The 16,209-nt window shown below is 30.9% G+C and overlaps 1 protein-coding gene across 3 annotated transcripts in view; it reads left to right on the top strand.

Annotated features, from left to right (window-relative positions):
• Window positions 1-16,209, top strand: part of Nova1 (NOVA alternative splicing regulator 1) — a 141,462-nt gene that overhangs the window by 32,413 nt on the left and 92,840 nt on the right. The window contains exon 1 of one of the 3 annotated variants that reach the window (XM_071607798.1): window positions 13,687-13,765. The exons of the other annotated variants lie outside the window; for them this stretch is intronic. The gene's annotated coding sequence lies outside the window, so the exon portion shown is untranslated. Of the gene's footprint in view, window positions 1-13,686; window positions 13,766-16,209 lie in introns of those variants that run through there. 3 annotated transcript variants of the gene reach the window in all.

Raw genomic sequence — 16,209 nt, 5'->3', positions numbered from 1 at the left:
TTTCTGATAGTTTTAATCATAAAACAGCTTTGAGTTTGAATCTTGTGATAGCCATAGTGGGTGATGTTTTAAAAATATTTTTCTAGTCTCCAAAAGACTCTAATTAGAGTAGAAGTGGTCCGTGTGCTGAGATCCTACCCAATTACAACAGTACCACTCTGATTAACCTGTTTATTGGTATATGTCCGGTAAAACTAAAAGTAACTAGTTCTGGAAGAAATTTGAAAATCACTGGCTTAAATGTTTTTTATTTTTTTCATTCAAAGTTATTTGAATTTCTGAAGATAAACAGAAAATATCTGAGAAAACTCTCATAAAGCCCATTATGCATTAATGATTCTTTGTTAATTAGGTTCCCCAAATCTATTGACTAAAATTAATAACTTTTTCTTTTATTCATAATAATGACAATTTATATAGTTTTCTAGAATTCATTTATTTCTATTAGTGTAGAATCTTCCTCTTCTGCCACTTCCTCTGCTGAACTAAATGAGTTATTAGTCTTCTGCCTGGGTTTTTCATTTTTCAGAATCATGTTGAATTTCTTGTTTACTGTTGCCTCTTCTACCCTTCTCCTTGCCCTTTCAGTTTTATTCCTCCTTACCTAGGAGGAGTGTAGCAGTGGAGTTTACCATGTGTGATCATCTGACTTAACATTTATAACCATTGACACTTAGGTGGTGCTTTACAATGTGCATAACTTGTAAGTGCTTTCATATAGATTCTCATTTAGTCCTCAGATCAATCCCATTAGAAATTTATGGCTGTTTTCCTCATTTTTCAAATGAGAAAATGGAATGATGACTGGTTTACCCAGTACTGCATGGCTAGTGATTGACAGAGTGCTTTGAATTCGGGAACTCACTTCTAGAACCTGAAATCTTGATACTACTTTCTTTTGTCAAATGAACCAGAAGTCTACAATACTTCTCTTACATTGATATATTTTAAAATCCTCTTTAAATTAGGCAGATCACTGGATTTTATTGTAAGTAAATTAGTTGAAAAACTATCAGCCTGTGTGTACGCTGTATGTGCGCTCATGAACACACGTGGAAATTATAACAGTGAATAATTTTTTTTAATAAAACAACACTTTCTACTATTAAATATCACTTAACACCATCCTTCTAAGTAATTAAAAAAAAAGGATTGTCATTTGAAAAAACTAGGACCCAGTGTTCTAACACACTGGAAAAAATTTAATAAAATCAGAGAACTAATAAATTTTAAGTTGATCTTATGTGATTTTTTCCCATTTGTTTAATGATTTTGGAGTTGTGACATATTTGTTTTTGAAATTTTAAACTTATAAATAACTAAAACTTTTACTTCTTGAGCAAATATTTTGGCCAAATACTTGAAATTTAAAATGAACTTAGTTATACTTAGTGTAACCAGTTATATTCTGTTCAACACTGTTTGATAATTTTTTTTTATAATAATCTAACTTCTATTTTTTGTAAGTTTTCTGTCCCTCTCTTTCTTTAGTATAGACAAAAATATGTTGCCTTCCTGCTGAGGATATAATTTCTGAATCCAGGCAATACACTGTCAGCACAGTGAAGCAGGAAATTATTCTCCTGTGTCAGCTGCTATGTTAAAAGAATAAAGGTTTAGGGTAGGGTGCGATTCTATTATCTCTATTCACAAATCTCATATGATATGCAAATAGATTTTAAAATCAAGAGAGTTTAAAGTATTGGATGACAAAAGATACTTTCCTGCTCATAATTCTCTATCCCCTCTAAAAATTTGGAATATATTCTAAAGGTCATGCTTTTTTTTTTTTTTTTTCCTGTTTCAGTGTCAGTAGCCCTCCAACTTACTCAACTTATTTACATAAAAGACCATTTAGAAATCATGTTCTTTAAAGCACTGGGCATAGTGGCATATTGAAGTTAACATAAGTGCTAGCATCCATAGTTATGGTAATAGTAATAGCAGTATCTAATGTTATTGAGAACTTATATAACACCATGCTTTTGATATTTTAACTGAATATTAATTTACATAATAAATGTATGAGAAAAAGATGGCACAAAAAAGTCTGAGCATGTATGTGTGTGTACATTCTGTATACCATTCTACATGTAAATATGTGTGTATTTTTTATGTCTGGTATGTATATATGTGTTTTAGTTAGCTTTTTCATTGCTGTGACCAAAATACCCTACAAGAATCACTTAGAGGTAGAACAGTTTATTTTGGCTTATTGTGTCAGAGGTTTCAGTTCATAGGCAGCAAATTCTGTTGTGCTGGGCCCTAGATGAGACAGAACATCATTAGGAAGAGCAAGGCAAAAGGAAGCTGCTCAACTTCTGATGGGTCAGGAATCGGAGAGGAGGGTAAGAAGGGGTCACAGGGAAGATGAATCCTTCCAGGATATGCTTCCAGTGATGCATCTCTTCTAGTCACACTCCACCTACCTACCATGACCACCGAGTTCATTCAAACTAGAATGAACTGATTGGGTTACAGTTCATAATACAATATTTTACCTCTGAGTATACTTACATTAACAGGAGCTTTGAGGGGTTAGCTCTTATGCAAACCATAACAATATATGTATTGTTATAAGTAGAGATGGAATTTACTAATAGTCTATGCTCAAAGTTTGTCCTTATATCTACTATATTATGCAAATATAATTTTATATAAAATCTGATATTTTCTGGTCTAGTTAACTGGTAAGAGTTATCAAATATTAAAATTAGATAAAGTATAAAATTTAGGCAGTTTTCTCCATTCATCTGATTTTTCTATGTATTGACAAAAACCTACTTTTTCTAAAACAATTTGTTTTGTAGTTGTATATGGACAGAATGCCTTTATTTATTTTTATGTGGTGCTAAGTATTGAACCCAGTGCCTCACACATGCTAGGCAAGCACTCTGCCACTGAGCCACAGCCCCAGTGGCTGGAATTTTGTCTCCAAAATCCTCAGGAAGTTATGGGATTCCATTTTGCTTGATAATCTCTTCTCTGTCTTTATGTGGCAGAGCAGAAGGTAAATCCATATTTCTTTATTCAATAAAGGCTTCATTTTACTAAACTAACACAATGTTTTCAATATTTTATTTCCATAACTTTGTGGTAGATTAAACTGTAATATTCATTCTTTTTCATTTAAGAAAAGTAGTGTTTAAGGACATATTATTAAATATGACAAATTATGTTTTAAGAAGTTTTGAGAAATTTGTGTTCATTTTATCCTTAAGTAGGGAGATGGCATGAAAATCATGGTAAAATGCATATTTATTTTTAGTTTTCTAAGATTTGTGTATGTATGATGTGTCTTGAATATCACTAATAGATATTGGGATTTGGAAATGTCAGTAGCAAATTTGTCTACCTCTTATAGAAATGACATGAAAAATTTTACATATTTTGTATTTTTAAAAATAATAGTTTGATGAAATTCACAGTTATAGTAACCAGTGGAGAATTTAATAAACGAGGAGGGTATTATTCTTAATTTCCACATTTGTTGGATCATTACCTGTCTCATTATGCTCTTTAATATAGCTACCAGTATATTTCATATTTTCCTGCTTTGATGGCCATTTCTCCATTCAGAGAAATGTTTTATAAAAGCAATTGAGGAATAGAGAAGAACATTAAATATGATAATGACTGCATAGTGAGTAAATCTACACACTTTAGAGAAATAATCACTTTTTTATTTTAAAGGATAGAAAACTTTCCTTCCCTTGATGAAAATTCATCTCATAATTAATTTAAAACTCTCTTCTCCCCTAAGCTTTCTATTGTATCAAAGTGAGATGCATAATGTTTAGGCAAGGAAGGAAAAATTATCCTTGAATTCTTTTTGCCAGAGATTTTTCTACTTAATTTTGCTCAAGTTATATTACCTAGTCTTATCCTAATATCATGAGGCAGGCTAGGGAATTTTAGAATGATTAAAGTATGTATAGTGTGAATATTTTAAAAAATATATAACCTCAGACTTTCGATATTGTTATATCCATGTTGTTATCTGGATTTCTGAAATGAAAATAGCATTTTGTTAAACTTAACCTTTCTTCAAAGTTTCCTGTTTAGAGCTTATGCTTTTACTGAGTATTATCTCAGAGATTGCATTTATAAACATATAGCTTGATATGCACTGTAATTCTAGAAACTGGAAATGTTACTAGAATGAGACAAAAACATGTTTGGATGATTGTATGTTTAGAATTTGTTTTTTTATTTTGAATATATGAAATACATATTGTGCTCTTTTATTCATCTTTCAACTGCAAGTGATATTAAAAATAGGCTTGAAATCAAAAATTTTATTCAAATAAAAAAATACCTTAGGCTGGGGATATGGCTCAAGCGGTAGCGCGCTCGCCTGGCATGTGTGCGGCCTGGGTTCAGTCCTCAGCACCACATACAAATGAAGATGTTGTGTCCACCGAAAACTAAAAAAAAAAAAAAAAAAAAAAAAAAAAAAAAATTAAAAAATTCTCTCTCTCTCTCTCTCTCTCTCTCTTAACAAACAAAAAGAAAACAAATAAAAAATACCTTTGTAATACAGTGTGACTGGAAAAATGAGGATAAAAATTTCTACTTTGATAAACTCATTTGTATACCATCCATTAAATATACTAATGTTCTTTGTTTTTCTACTTACATTACATTCCACTTACCATATTTTAAAATTAGATATATCTTTTTTTTAAATTTTTTATTGTTGGTTGTTCAAAACATTACAAATTTCTTGATATATCATATTTCACACTTTGATTCAAGTGGGTTATGAACTCCCATTTTTACCCCATATACAGATTGCAGAATTACATCAGTTACACATCCATTGATTTACATATTGCCATACTAGAGTCTGTTGTGTTCTGCTGCCTTTCCTATCCTCTACTATCCCCCAAAATTAGATATATCTTTTCTCTAATTTCCTTTCATGACTTTTGTTGGAAGACTAATAATATCACCATTGGTACTTAGACTTTTTTGGTTTGTTCCTATTTCCATGTGATTACCCTTTACTTATTGATTTTCTTAATAGACAACAACTTTCAAAATGAGTAGACATTTTAATAGTAGTTTTAGACTTACAGAAAAATATAGCAGAAAGTCCAAGGAGTTACCACATACTTCTTCTTGCCCTAGTTTCCCTTTCCCCCACTACACTGTTTTCTCTATTATAAACAACTTGCATTAGTGTGGTACAGGTGTTATAAGTGATGAGCTAACATTGTGATGTTATTAAGTGAAATCCGTAACTTACATTAAGAGCTACACTTTTTATTGTACATTTATGAGCTTTTACAAATATATAATGACAAGTATCCCAATGACAGTATCCTACAGAAAAGTTCTACTGTTCTAAAATCTCATTTCCCTTTCAGTGTATCCCTGGTAAATACAAATTATTTACTAATCTGTATAGTCTTTTTCAGAACATTTTATACTTGGAATCATTCATATGTTGCTTTTTTAGATTGATGTTCTTCATTTAGATGGATTTAAGTTTCCTCTCTGTCTTTTGGAGACATGTTAGCTCACTTCTTTTATCTCGAAATAATATTCCATTGTATGGATGTGGGCCATACTTTGTTTAACCATCCACCAGTTGAGGGACTTCTTTATTTCCAATATTGGGCAATTATGAATAAAGCTGCTATAAACATTTATATGAAGGTTTTAATGTAGGCATAAAATTTCAACTCATTTTTGTAAATACTAAGCAGTGTGATTGCTGTATCCTGTGATAAGAGTATGTTTGTAAGAAACTGCCAGACTGTTTTCCAAAATTGCCTTACTATTTTGCATTTCCTACAGCAATGAATAAGCATTTCTCCTGTTGCTATATATCCTAGTAATGTTTAGTATTGTTGGATTTTTGGATTATAATATATGCTGAGGAGCATCTCATTGTTGTTTCGATTGTAGTTCCTTAATGAGCTATTGCTATGGGTTGAATTATTTTCATCATCATTCAGATATCTATGTCTTAATACTCAGTACTTCAGAATGTGATCTTATTTGGAGATAGGATCTTTACAAAGGTAATAAAGTAAAAGTGAGGTCATTATAGTGAGTTTAATCCATTGTACAGGTATCTTTATGAAAGCTGAAATTTGTCCATAAAGATACACATGCATGGGACTGGGGTTGTGGCTCAGCAGTAGAGCACTTGCCTAGCACATTGTGAGACCCTGGGTTTGATCCTCAGCACCACATAAAAATAAACAAATAAAATAAAGGTGTTGTGTCCAACTACAACTAAAAAAAAAAAAAAAAAGGTACATATGCAGAGAGAATGCTATGAGGACATGAAGATGGCCATTTGCAGGACATGGGAGGAATAGAGGAACTCTAGATAGGGCAGAGGGATGGGAGGGGAAGGGAAGGGGGCAGGGTGTTAGCAAGGATAGTGGAATGTGATGGACATCATTATCCAAAGTACGTGTATGAAGACATGAATTGGTGTGAACATACTTTATATACAACCAAAGATATGAAAAATTGTGCTGTATATGTGTAGTAAGAAATATAATGCATTCCACTGTCATTTATTTTTAAAAGAATGAATTGAAAAATTAAAAAAGAAAGCCATGGAACAGATCCTGTCCTCTCCTCACAGTTGTGAAAAGGAATCAATTCAGCCAAAACTTCCACATCCAATTTCTTGTCTTTTTGTCTCCAGAACTGATAGAAAACATCTCTGTTTGTAGTACAGTGTTATGCAGGTCTATGGAATTAATATACAGATGATGTTGAGTATCTTTTCATCTGCTTGTTTGCCTTCATTTTATCTTTTTGGTTATGTGTTTGTTCAGATCTTTTACTCATATTTTAATGTAGTTGTAGAATTTTCTGAGCTTTTTCATTATTTTGGGTACTAGTTTTTTTTTTTTTTTTTTTAATCAGATACCTGTTTTGCAAATATTTTCTATTTGTGGCTTTTATTTTCTTGGTTGTGTTGTCCACAGGGTGAAAGATGCCAGCTGATCAATTATTTCCTTACATATGAATATGCATTTGACATCGTAGCTAAAAGCATCATTGTTAATCCCCAAATCACCTTAATTTACTTTTGTTATCTTTCTTGGAATTGAGTAGTTTTGTCTTTGATGAATTTTGAGTTAATTTTTTATGAAAGTTTATGATCTCTATTAGGATTTAATTTTTGCATGTGCTTGTCCAGTTGTTCCAGCACAATTTGTTGAAAAAATCAATGATTTTTCCATTGAATTGCCTTTGTTTCTTTGCAAAAGATCAATTGACTGTATTTACTTGGGCTTATTTCTGGGCTCTTTTTCTTTCCATTCCATTGATCAGTTTATCTTTTTTTTTTTTTTTTCACTTGTACCATAATGATTTGTATTAACCACTTTACAGAAGTCTTAAAGTTGTTCTCTTCCTTCGGTATTATTTTGGCTCTTCAGGTTTTTTGTCTTTTCATATAAACTTTAGAATCAGTTTGTTAGTATCTGCAAAATAACTTGTTGGGATTTTGATTTGGCTTGTATTTAATCTGTAGATAAAGGTGGGAAGAACTGACAATTTAACAACTATGTTTCTATCTAAGTATATTGGATAGGTCTTTATTTATGTGCATCTTCTTAATATTTCTTTCATCAGAGTTTATGGTTATCCTCATGTAGATCATGAACATATTTTGTTAGTGTTATACCAGATTACTTCGAATTTTTCTTATTGAAGCAACCACATTTTATACATTTACAAACAATGGTAAAATAAGACTTGCAGATTGTCCCAGTGTTTATGCAATTACAAATTACCATTGCAGATTATTGATTTTTGATGTGATAACTCTTTTTCAATTAAATATTCTTGAGGCAAGGAGAGTTATTTCATCACACAAATTGATTCTTATCAAGTCATATAGATTGATGTTAGCTTATAGTGAATTAACATGTAACTTGGGATGAATTAAGTTTGTATGCTTTTCCTTACATTTTTCAATATACTTGTAATTGAAAGTATTTCTTTCTACAGCCTATGAGAAAGTAGACTCAAAAAGGTATATAATATAGTACTTTATTTTGTATTTTTGACTCACATTACTTTCTCTTCATCATGTTGTACTTCTGAGAAGGAATGACTGATAAAATATGTATTGAATATACATGTCATAACTTAGGATGATGCGTAATTGTAAAATGAATGGGAAGATTACATGAACAGACATAAATATCAATGGAATATGAGTTTCTATTCTCTGAACATGTGACATTTAAATATATAAGGTCATGCATAATTTAGACAGGCAAAAAGCTGATTTCCTTTTAAGAAAAAAGAAATACCTGAAGTTTTAGAGAATATACCTTTAAATATTAAGTGTTATATGCTTGAAAATGTATGAAAAGTGGAAGACACTGTTATTAAGCTATGAAACTAGAATATTCTCTTAAATTATGTTTTCAGTGAGTCCAACATGAATACAAAAAACAAAAAACGTTTTTTATTCTTTCCTTTTTTAGAGCTTTTCTGATCTGCAAGCTTCTAGATAAGACATCTTATTTAGGGGATTTTACTTTTTAGTTTATATAAAGCCTGCTATTCTCTACAGATGCACAAAATATTTATATTTATGTTATTTTCATTTTTTAGTATTTGCAATAAGACAATATTATTTACAAATTTTAAGAATATTTTATATATAGAAGAAAAAAATCTAAGAAATCCCTTATAAATTTCATAGTCAAGTAGCTGCTGGTTATTACTAAGAATAAAAAAGTAATATCATAATAAATGTATTCAACCTGATAATCATAGAATAAGTTTAAAAGATAAATAATTAAAATCACTAGTTTATTGGTGTTAACTATTTCAGAATGCAGTATAAATCAAGGTAGAAAATTAAGTATAAGGGCTATATTTGTTTTATTTTTCTCTAATATGACCTTTGTTTATGATTGGTCACATCACTTTTTTTTGTTTCTTTATCTCTCTCAAGATGTCATAGCTTTTGGGGAATTTTAGAAGGTCAGTTTAATTTATTTTGAATTTAAAATTATAGTAAATTTAAAATTCAATTTTTCCCTGTTTACTTAATGCCATTTGAACTTTTCTAGGATATTGGAGTATAGAACTAGGTTAAAGTGTGGTCATTCACTCTGCTCACTCTAGTGAATAGAGTGATCTGCTCTTTTAGTCATATTTCTGTTTCTTCTGTATTTGATGTCCAGAGGTAGAAAGGGAAAAAGATCTCTTAAGTGACACCTTTGTTGTCCCCCTTTTTTTTTTTCTTTCTTGCCCTGCCTCATACTGACTTGCTTTCTGTGTGGATGAGAAACACATACTAGCTCTCTAATCGGACATATATGTACAATATTTTGGGAAGGTGACAGTATTTTTAGAATGTTCTGCCATCCAATTTTGGATTGTCCTTTTCTACTCTTTCTCAGTTTCTCCTTCTCCAGTATAACCATAGCCTCTGACTACAAAGGTCTTTATTTACTGGAGATTCAAGTTCAGTTACTTGTGTAGTAAAACTTTTTTTTGTTGTTGTTCGTTTGTTTTTTGTTATTGCAGGTAATGGTTCCAGTTCTCTCTAGCCTGTTTTCTAACTCTAGATCTTTCTCGCTGTCTTCACAGAGGTACAGGGAAGGGAAATAGGTATGGAATTATAAGCAAGTCTAACACATACCCAGAAATCCAATGGATAGGAGTCTTCCCTTCTTTTTAGTCTTTTAAACCAACTCTCATTTGGCTTGGACACTTGTCATTATCACTATTCATGAAGATTTACTTCATGTAAGTCAGTGAAGCAAACTCTGACGATTGTAGATTGACTGCTTTAAGATGGAGCCAGAAAACAGTCGTTCTCAGGTAAAGAAGAACTGAAGAAGAGAAAGATGTGTAGGTTATAGAATGATAGCGGCTCTTACTTGTTTAAGGCTGTCTTCTAATTGTGAAAGGCTTGACTTATGTCTCATTATTCTTAGACTTGGGTTCTAATTGCTAGTCCGTGAGCAGTAGGAAAAGTCCCGTCTGATATTCTGTTATGTGAATTGTATTAATCTTTCTAGTAGTTCCAGACTTACCTCTGATAATTCTATTTCCACTCCTGCAAGTGATGTGATCTTTTTAAAAGATTAAACAGGTTATTTTATTCCCTCAGTCAAAATACAGCAGTGGCTTTTTGTAATAATTTAAAAAAATCAAGATCCTTATTATGACACAGAAATTCCTGCATGATTTGACTGCAAGTTTTGATTGCATGTGCCTATCTCAGGGCTTTGTTTTTACTCTTCAGTTTGTCTACAGTAATCTTAACCCACTTATTACATTTCATTCTTCAAATAAATGCTGCTTCCTCTATGTTCTTTGAGTATCCTGTTAAAATAACGTATTTATCATTCTGTTCCCATGACTTGCTTTGTTTTTGGTTTGCATACTAATTTCCATAATGAATATTATATATTTAATAGTTTAGTATTCATTTCTTCTATTACATATAATTTTCAAGAAGGCAGGTCATGAACTCCTGTGTTTAGTGCTTTACCTAGTCCCCAAAATGGTACCTGGCCCATAGGAGACTGTCAGTTTCTTTGCTATTGAATGAATGAATGAATGAATGGATGCTAATTTCTAGAGTCAAATCTTAGGAAATAACTTTGACTTACATAACTTTTACTATTACAGGGTTTTACATAGTATTATATATTTTTTCATAAGTTCTTTTATTATTCCCAAATGTATGTTCCCATAATCATTACCTCAGTGAATGTCTATATTTCTAATTCATCTTCGATGTTACTGTTAGAACTTTTAATAAAATAATTATCTAAATGCCATTCTTTGGAGGAAAGCATCTGGATATTCCTTGGCACATTTGAACCTGTGATTATTATTCTTTTCCTCACAGGTCCCTACTGTCCCACTCCCATTCTTTTCATTGCAGTATTCTAAATACTAAATTGTGTTTCTCTCTTCCTTCAATGCCTTTATTTAAAACCTATTTCCTTTTTTCCTACTGCTATTTTTGGTGTGTGAATACATGCAATGTAACTCCTATCATAAAAAAGACTCTAGAAAAGATTCTCTATATTTGAAATAGTTGAGAAACAATGTTATATTTGCATTGGGTGCTGTTATTTCGGAGAGTATCTTTATTTCTCACTGAGTATCCTTAAGATATGGTACAAGTTCACTTACCATTTTTATGAGTATTTAAAAATAACCAGACTCTTCATGATCACCATACACACTGTTTTGTAATACCACTTTTAGGCATTCTGAATGTGTTTTAAAAAGGTGATGCTGATCTCCTTGCTGTTAGCTCAAGGATTCTTTTTTAAGAATGCATATTTATCAATTATTGGATGTACATGTATGAATTATTCTTATTATCTTTTATCTACAGAAAACTCAAAGGATGAGGGAAAATGATGTATAAATGTGAAAGTATTAATTGTATTATCATTGGAAAAGATGTGGTCCCCTTCAAAAGTCCCCTTCCGATTCTCAAATTTAGAGCTGGGCGCAGTGGTGCACGCCTGTAATCCCAGCTGCTAGGGAGGCTGAGGCAGGATTGCAAGGTCAAAGACAGCCTCAACAAAAGTGAGGCACTAAGCAACTCAGTGAGATCGTGTCTCTAAATAAAATACAAAATAGGGCTTGGGATGTGGCTCAATGGTCGAGTGCCCCTGAGTTCAATCCCCAGTACCCCCCCCCAAAAAAAAAAATTCTTTAATTTTAGAATTTTTGTTTGACTGTCAATATGAATAAAATACTAATAAAGAAAATAATTGTTTTATATAAGCAATTTTAGTTAAATGTTTTCCACATTTGACTCTCTAGTTAGTGCAGTAAAAAAAGAGACCAATGTGGCTTTTTGGAAATGCATACTATTAGAATATCTGGCAGAATTCCACAACTTGTATTTGACATTTTTGTATCTCAAATAATGTGGAACTTAGTTGGCTTGTGATATTATTTTTTTTAGAAGACACAGCTAAACAAAAATAAAATCATGGAATTATATAGTAGTAAACAATTATTATTTGGTTGAGATAGCTCTTCTGAACAACTACTACTGTCAATGATAAATAGATCTGGTATTGTACTGTGTGCCTTATAGGAGTTTTTTTTCATTTAGTCATTGAAACACCCCTGATCATTCTTTATTTCACATGAGAAGTAACAGCTGCTGAGTTGCACATTTAATTTTAAAAGATTACATCTGCTTTATTCAGTTGATTTTATTGAACATCATTTATGAGTAGTTTCTTTTGGGGAGGTGGTCACAGAGCCTTTTGAGAAACCTCATAAAAGCCTGTGGCTCATTTCCCCTAGAGAAATGTATGTGTGAACTCATGTACTACATCTTGATTTTAGTATGAAAGTTTTGCAGAATCCCTGGATTCCATAAACTCTTTATGTGTATCCTGGAGTGGAATCCCTGGTCTAAGTCTTTTTTAATAATAAGGATACTGGAAAACGTTTTTTTTCTTTCTTCCTTTATCACCTTTGTTATTTAAAGGAAATGATATCTATTCATAAAGAATTTAAGAAAGCTGAACAGAAAATGTTAGGTATCTTTAACTGTACTGAGTATATACCAAAGTAAATTCTGTTATGTAGCAAGTGAGATTCAGAAAAGATTGACTGTTGGACACACACATTTAGCAGTCAGGTTTGTTGAATTTGTCACAAAGCACTCATAATCTGTTTTAGAAAGAAAATGTGTAAATATTTTGAAATAAACGGTTACCTCCTCAGAGTAGTATGAACAGTAGCCTTGCCTAGAGATGAGAATTTAGAAGGATAGTCCTTCCAACCTAGTGATTCATGGTGTCTTAGAGAGCTTTGTCCAATTTGATATGATTCCATGAAAGATAAATCATGTAGAAAATGTGCTATGGTAGTTAAACTACTATGTGGTAATAATTTTCTGTATCAATGAACTAAAATTTTCTTATTCTTAATTAACTGTTTATATCGGCTAAGAATAAATACTGTCTAGATTTTAATTCAGTTTGACTTTGGAGAAGAAAAGTTGTCCTTTCATATGAGATCACTTTTAAAGCTCTTATTACATGAAAAATAATTTAGCTAGTTGTTGATGACCAGTTATTTCATAAAATTGGTTTTACAATATAAAATCAGAATTTCAGAATGGCTTTTCTTATATTTATTTTTAGGTATTTTCATGTTGTTTGTGCTTCAATTTCAGTATCTCATCTATTTTGGACTGTTTTGCCCCCCTGAATTGTCATTTCAAACAAAAGCATTTAAAGTAGTTGGATAGAGTGAAAAACCTTACTGTATGTACTTGTTTAGTTTTAGGTAAATTACTATAGAAATCATGTTATAAATCACTATAAAATGTTGGGGGTTTATTTTTTAAACATATATTTTAATGCTTGGTTTATAATTATGTTGTGAATTGAACAATTGTGTATTTCTCCCTTTCTTGAAGTCATTAACATTCAGTTTTTAAATGAATGATAACCATCTGTGTAGGTCTCTTGTGATTGAATGATGTATTATTCTCTTACTGTGGCACAATTTTCAGACAGCCACTTTTGTTCTGAAATATTTTCATTTTCTATAGTACTTTTCATCCCTGTATATATGTACAGGAATCACTTCACCCACCACCGAATTGCAGCCACTTCTGAGGTGGAACGCAGCAACTGTTTAACAGCGCACTTTCCCCTAGGTGCTGACATCTGCAGAAGAAATTGTACATGGTCCTGTACAGAAGGTATTTCTCCACTGTGCCATCTGCAGAGTGAAACTGACTAGGAGTACTACATAGACTGTAAGTTTCTTGTGTACCTGCCCTAGACTGGAAAACTCAATAAGAGAGAATAACAAATAACTGGGAAACATCATTTCAAAATGTATAGAGGTCAGTTAAACTGTTTTCCCTGGCTCTAAATTTTATTTTGATGTCAACTAATTTTTGATTGGTGACAAATAGAATAATAGATGCACCTCTCCTTGGAAATTATTTTATTTTGAAAGCAAGTGAAGCTAAAATACTTTTATAAAGTCATCACTTTTGATGAAACTTAAAAGAAATTGTTTTTACATATTTTCAAATAATCAAATTAATCTTAATATTTTAGAGCTGTTTTCTCAAAATAGCAAATCAACTTGTAATTCAACTGGAGCATATTAATCAACTTTGTTTGCAGTGTTTTATGTCTTAGGTTTAATGCTTTCTTTTGGTAAAAGTTTTGTAACAGCCAGTTTATGATGAACCTACTTTTGATTCCTTTATTTAGAAACTCTGAATTTTTTTTAACATACTGAAACAAAGCATAAGAGAAGAGAAACAGTGAATATATGAACTTCCACTTATGTATTTTAGTCTATGTCTCCCATTTATTTAATGAGTTTTTTTCCTTTTGTAAAAGCAATTTGATAAAAGTACTTTCTTTAGTAGTAGTCTGGCATGTTTATGCCTTTTAGGATGATAAAATAACATTAGAAACTTCTGTGTCTCCTGTTACAGAATGAAATTGATTCTATTTTATCACTTTAGGGTTTTTTTAGTCAGTGGTATTATTTGTTTTTATTTACTTATTTATTTTTGATGTATTAATAGACATTTCTATGTGAAAGAAAAAATCAGGATTTCTTGATTTTCACTGAATCGTTAATTGTGTGAAATTAATGTCATTTGGTTTAGGTAACTTTAAATTTTATGTTGAAAGTTAAGATATTTGTGCACACATCTATGTCTATAGATTCTTTCTAGTGAAAGCAGGTAAAATTTTACTTCAAACTATAGTTTGTCTACTTGTAAAATAAAGTGGGTGGAAGAAATTATTTTCTAAAGACCCTTTCTATGTGTGTTTTCTCTTTAACTTTGGGAGCATTCTTGTATTCAGAATTGTACCTGACATTATGTAACCAAGACTTTTTTAGTACAGTTGGCTTTGTTCTGGAGTATTATTTTTGTTAATTAATGGTGCATGAGCATCAAAAGGGAGGTCAGATTTCCTATGAAGACTTTCAACTATCTCTGATTTTATAATGAAGATATTCACACTGTTTCAAAATGTAATTTTTTTTGAGAACGAGGAAGTACAATTCTTATCTTAGAATGGTTTGCAATACAGAGCATCAAGAGAAATAGAAAAAAATAAGACAATTTGTATTCAGAGTAGAGATATTAACAAAAACTCAAATTTTTAATGAGACTCCTTATTGCATGGACTTAATACTTCATTTAATTGTCAAAGCACAAATGAAGTGAACACTAATATTTTAATAATATAGTGTAGATATAATATACTTTTGTAACTCTAACAAGAGGCTATTTTTATCAACATAGGAAATATTTGAGGTGCTATTACTGGTTCCTTTGCATTTTCTACAGTGTAATTGTGTTTTTTAATCTCATTAATTTCATTGATGGAAATAATCATAATCATTTGAAGAAACAGATGATATGTTTTAAATACCATTTTAAATTTTAGTGAAAAGGCAGGGCTTACAAGCTCTATATTTTTATAAATTATATAGGATATTAAATGTTATATTTTATATTTGTGGGTAGTATAATTTGACAACTAATTAGATTGAATATTAAGCCACATGAATCTAATATTTTAATATAACTGGTGAATGATATTTGGAAAAGGGAATTAGGTGGAAACTTTTTATTGAATACACATCTGTATTGTTTGAATTTAATGAAAATGCACTGCTTATGTAATCAAAAATAAACCTAGTGTTTTAGATAATTGTGTATTATATATTTGAACCATTTGTGTATTTAAAGATTATTCTCATTACATATAATAAGTACCCAATATCTCTACTTGATTCTTTTGAAAGGGAGGACCCTCCTCTTAATCTGAAGGGCTAGAATAGTGGTTATGATCTTTACTTACTTAATATTCAACTTAATAGTTTTGTAACTCAGAAATAAATGCTAGATTAAAAGTAATTAAATCTTGATGAGATCCCTATTCCTTATATTTTCCATTATAATTTTCAGTTTTAATAGTAAAAATGAAGCATATGCCTAAATAATATGAATTTTAAAATATTTAGTAATGTGTACTTCTATCAATAATGTTCTGGCAACATATGGCTTTCAAGTGGAAGCTTTAAAAAGAAAGCTGAGAATTATGCAAGGAAATAAGAAGGTATAAGGCAGTGAGCTTTTTGGTGTGGATTTTATTTTTTGTGTTACTTTAAAATTTTTAAATAATTTAAATTACATAAAATCCACACCAAAAGTAACAT

Source organism: Marmota flaviventris, chromosome 2, assembly GCF_047511675.1.
Source record: "Marmota flaviventris isolate mMarFla1 chromosome 2, mMarFla1.hap1, whole genome shotgun sequence".
Taxonomy (NCBI): domain Eukaryota; kingdom Metazoa; phylum Chordata; class Mammalia; order Rodentia; family Sciuridae; genus Marmota; species Marmota flaviventris.
This window is presented reverse-complemented; position numbering and strand designations above follow the sequence as displayed.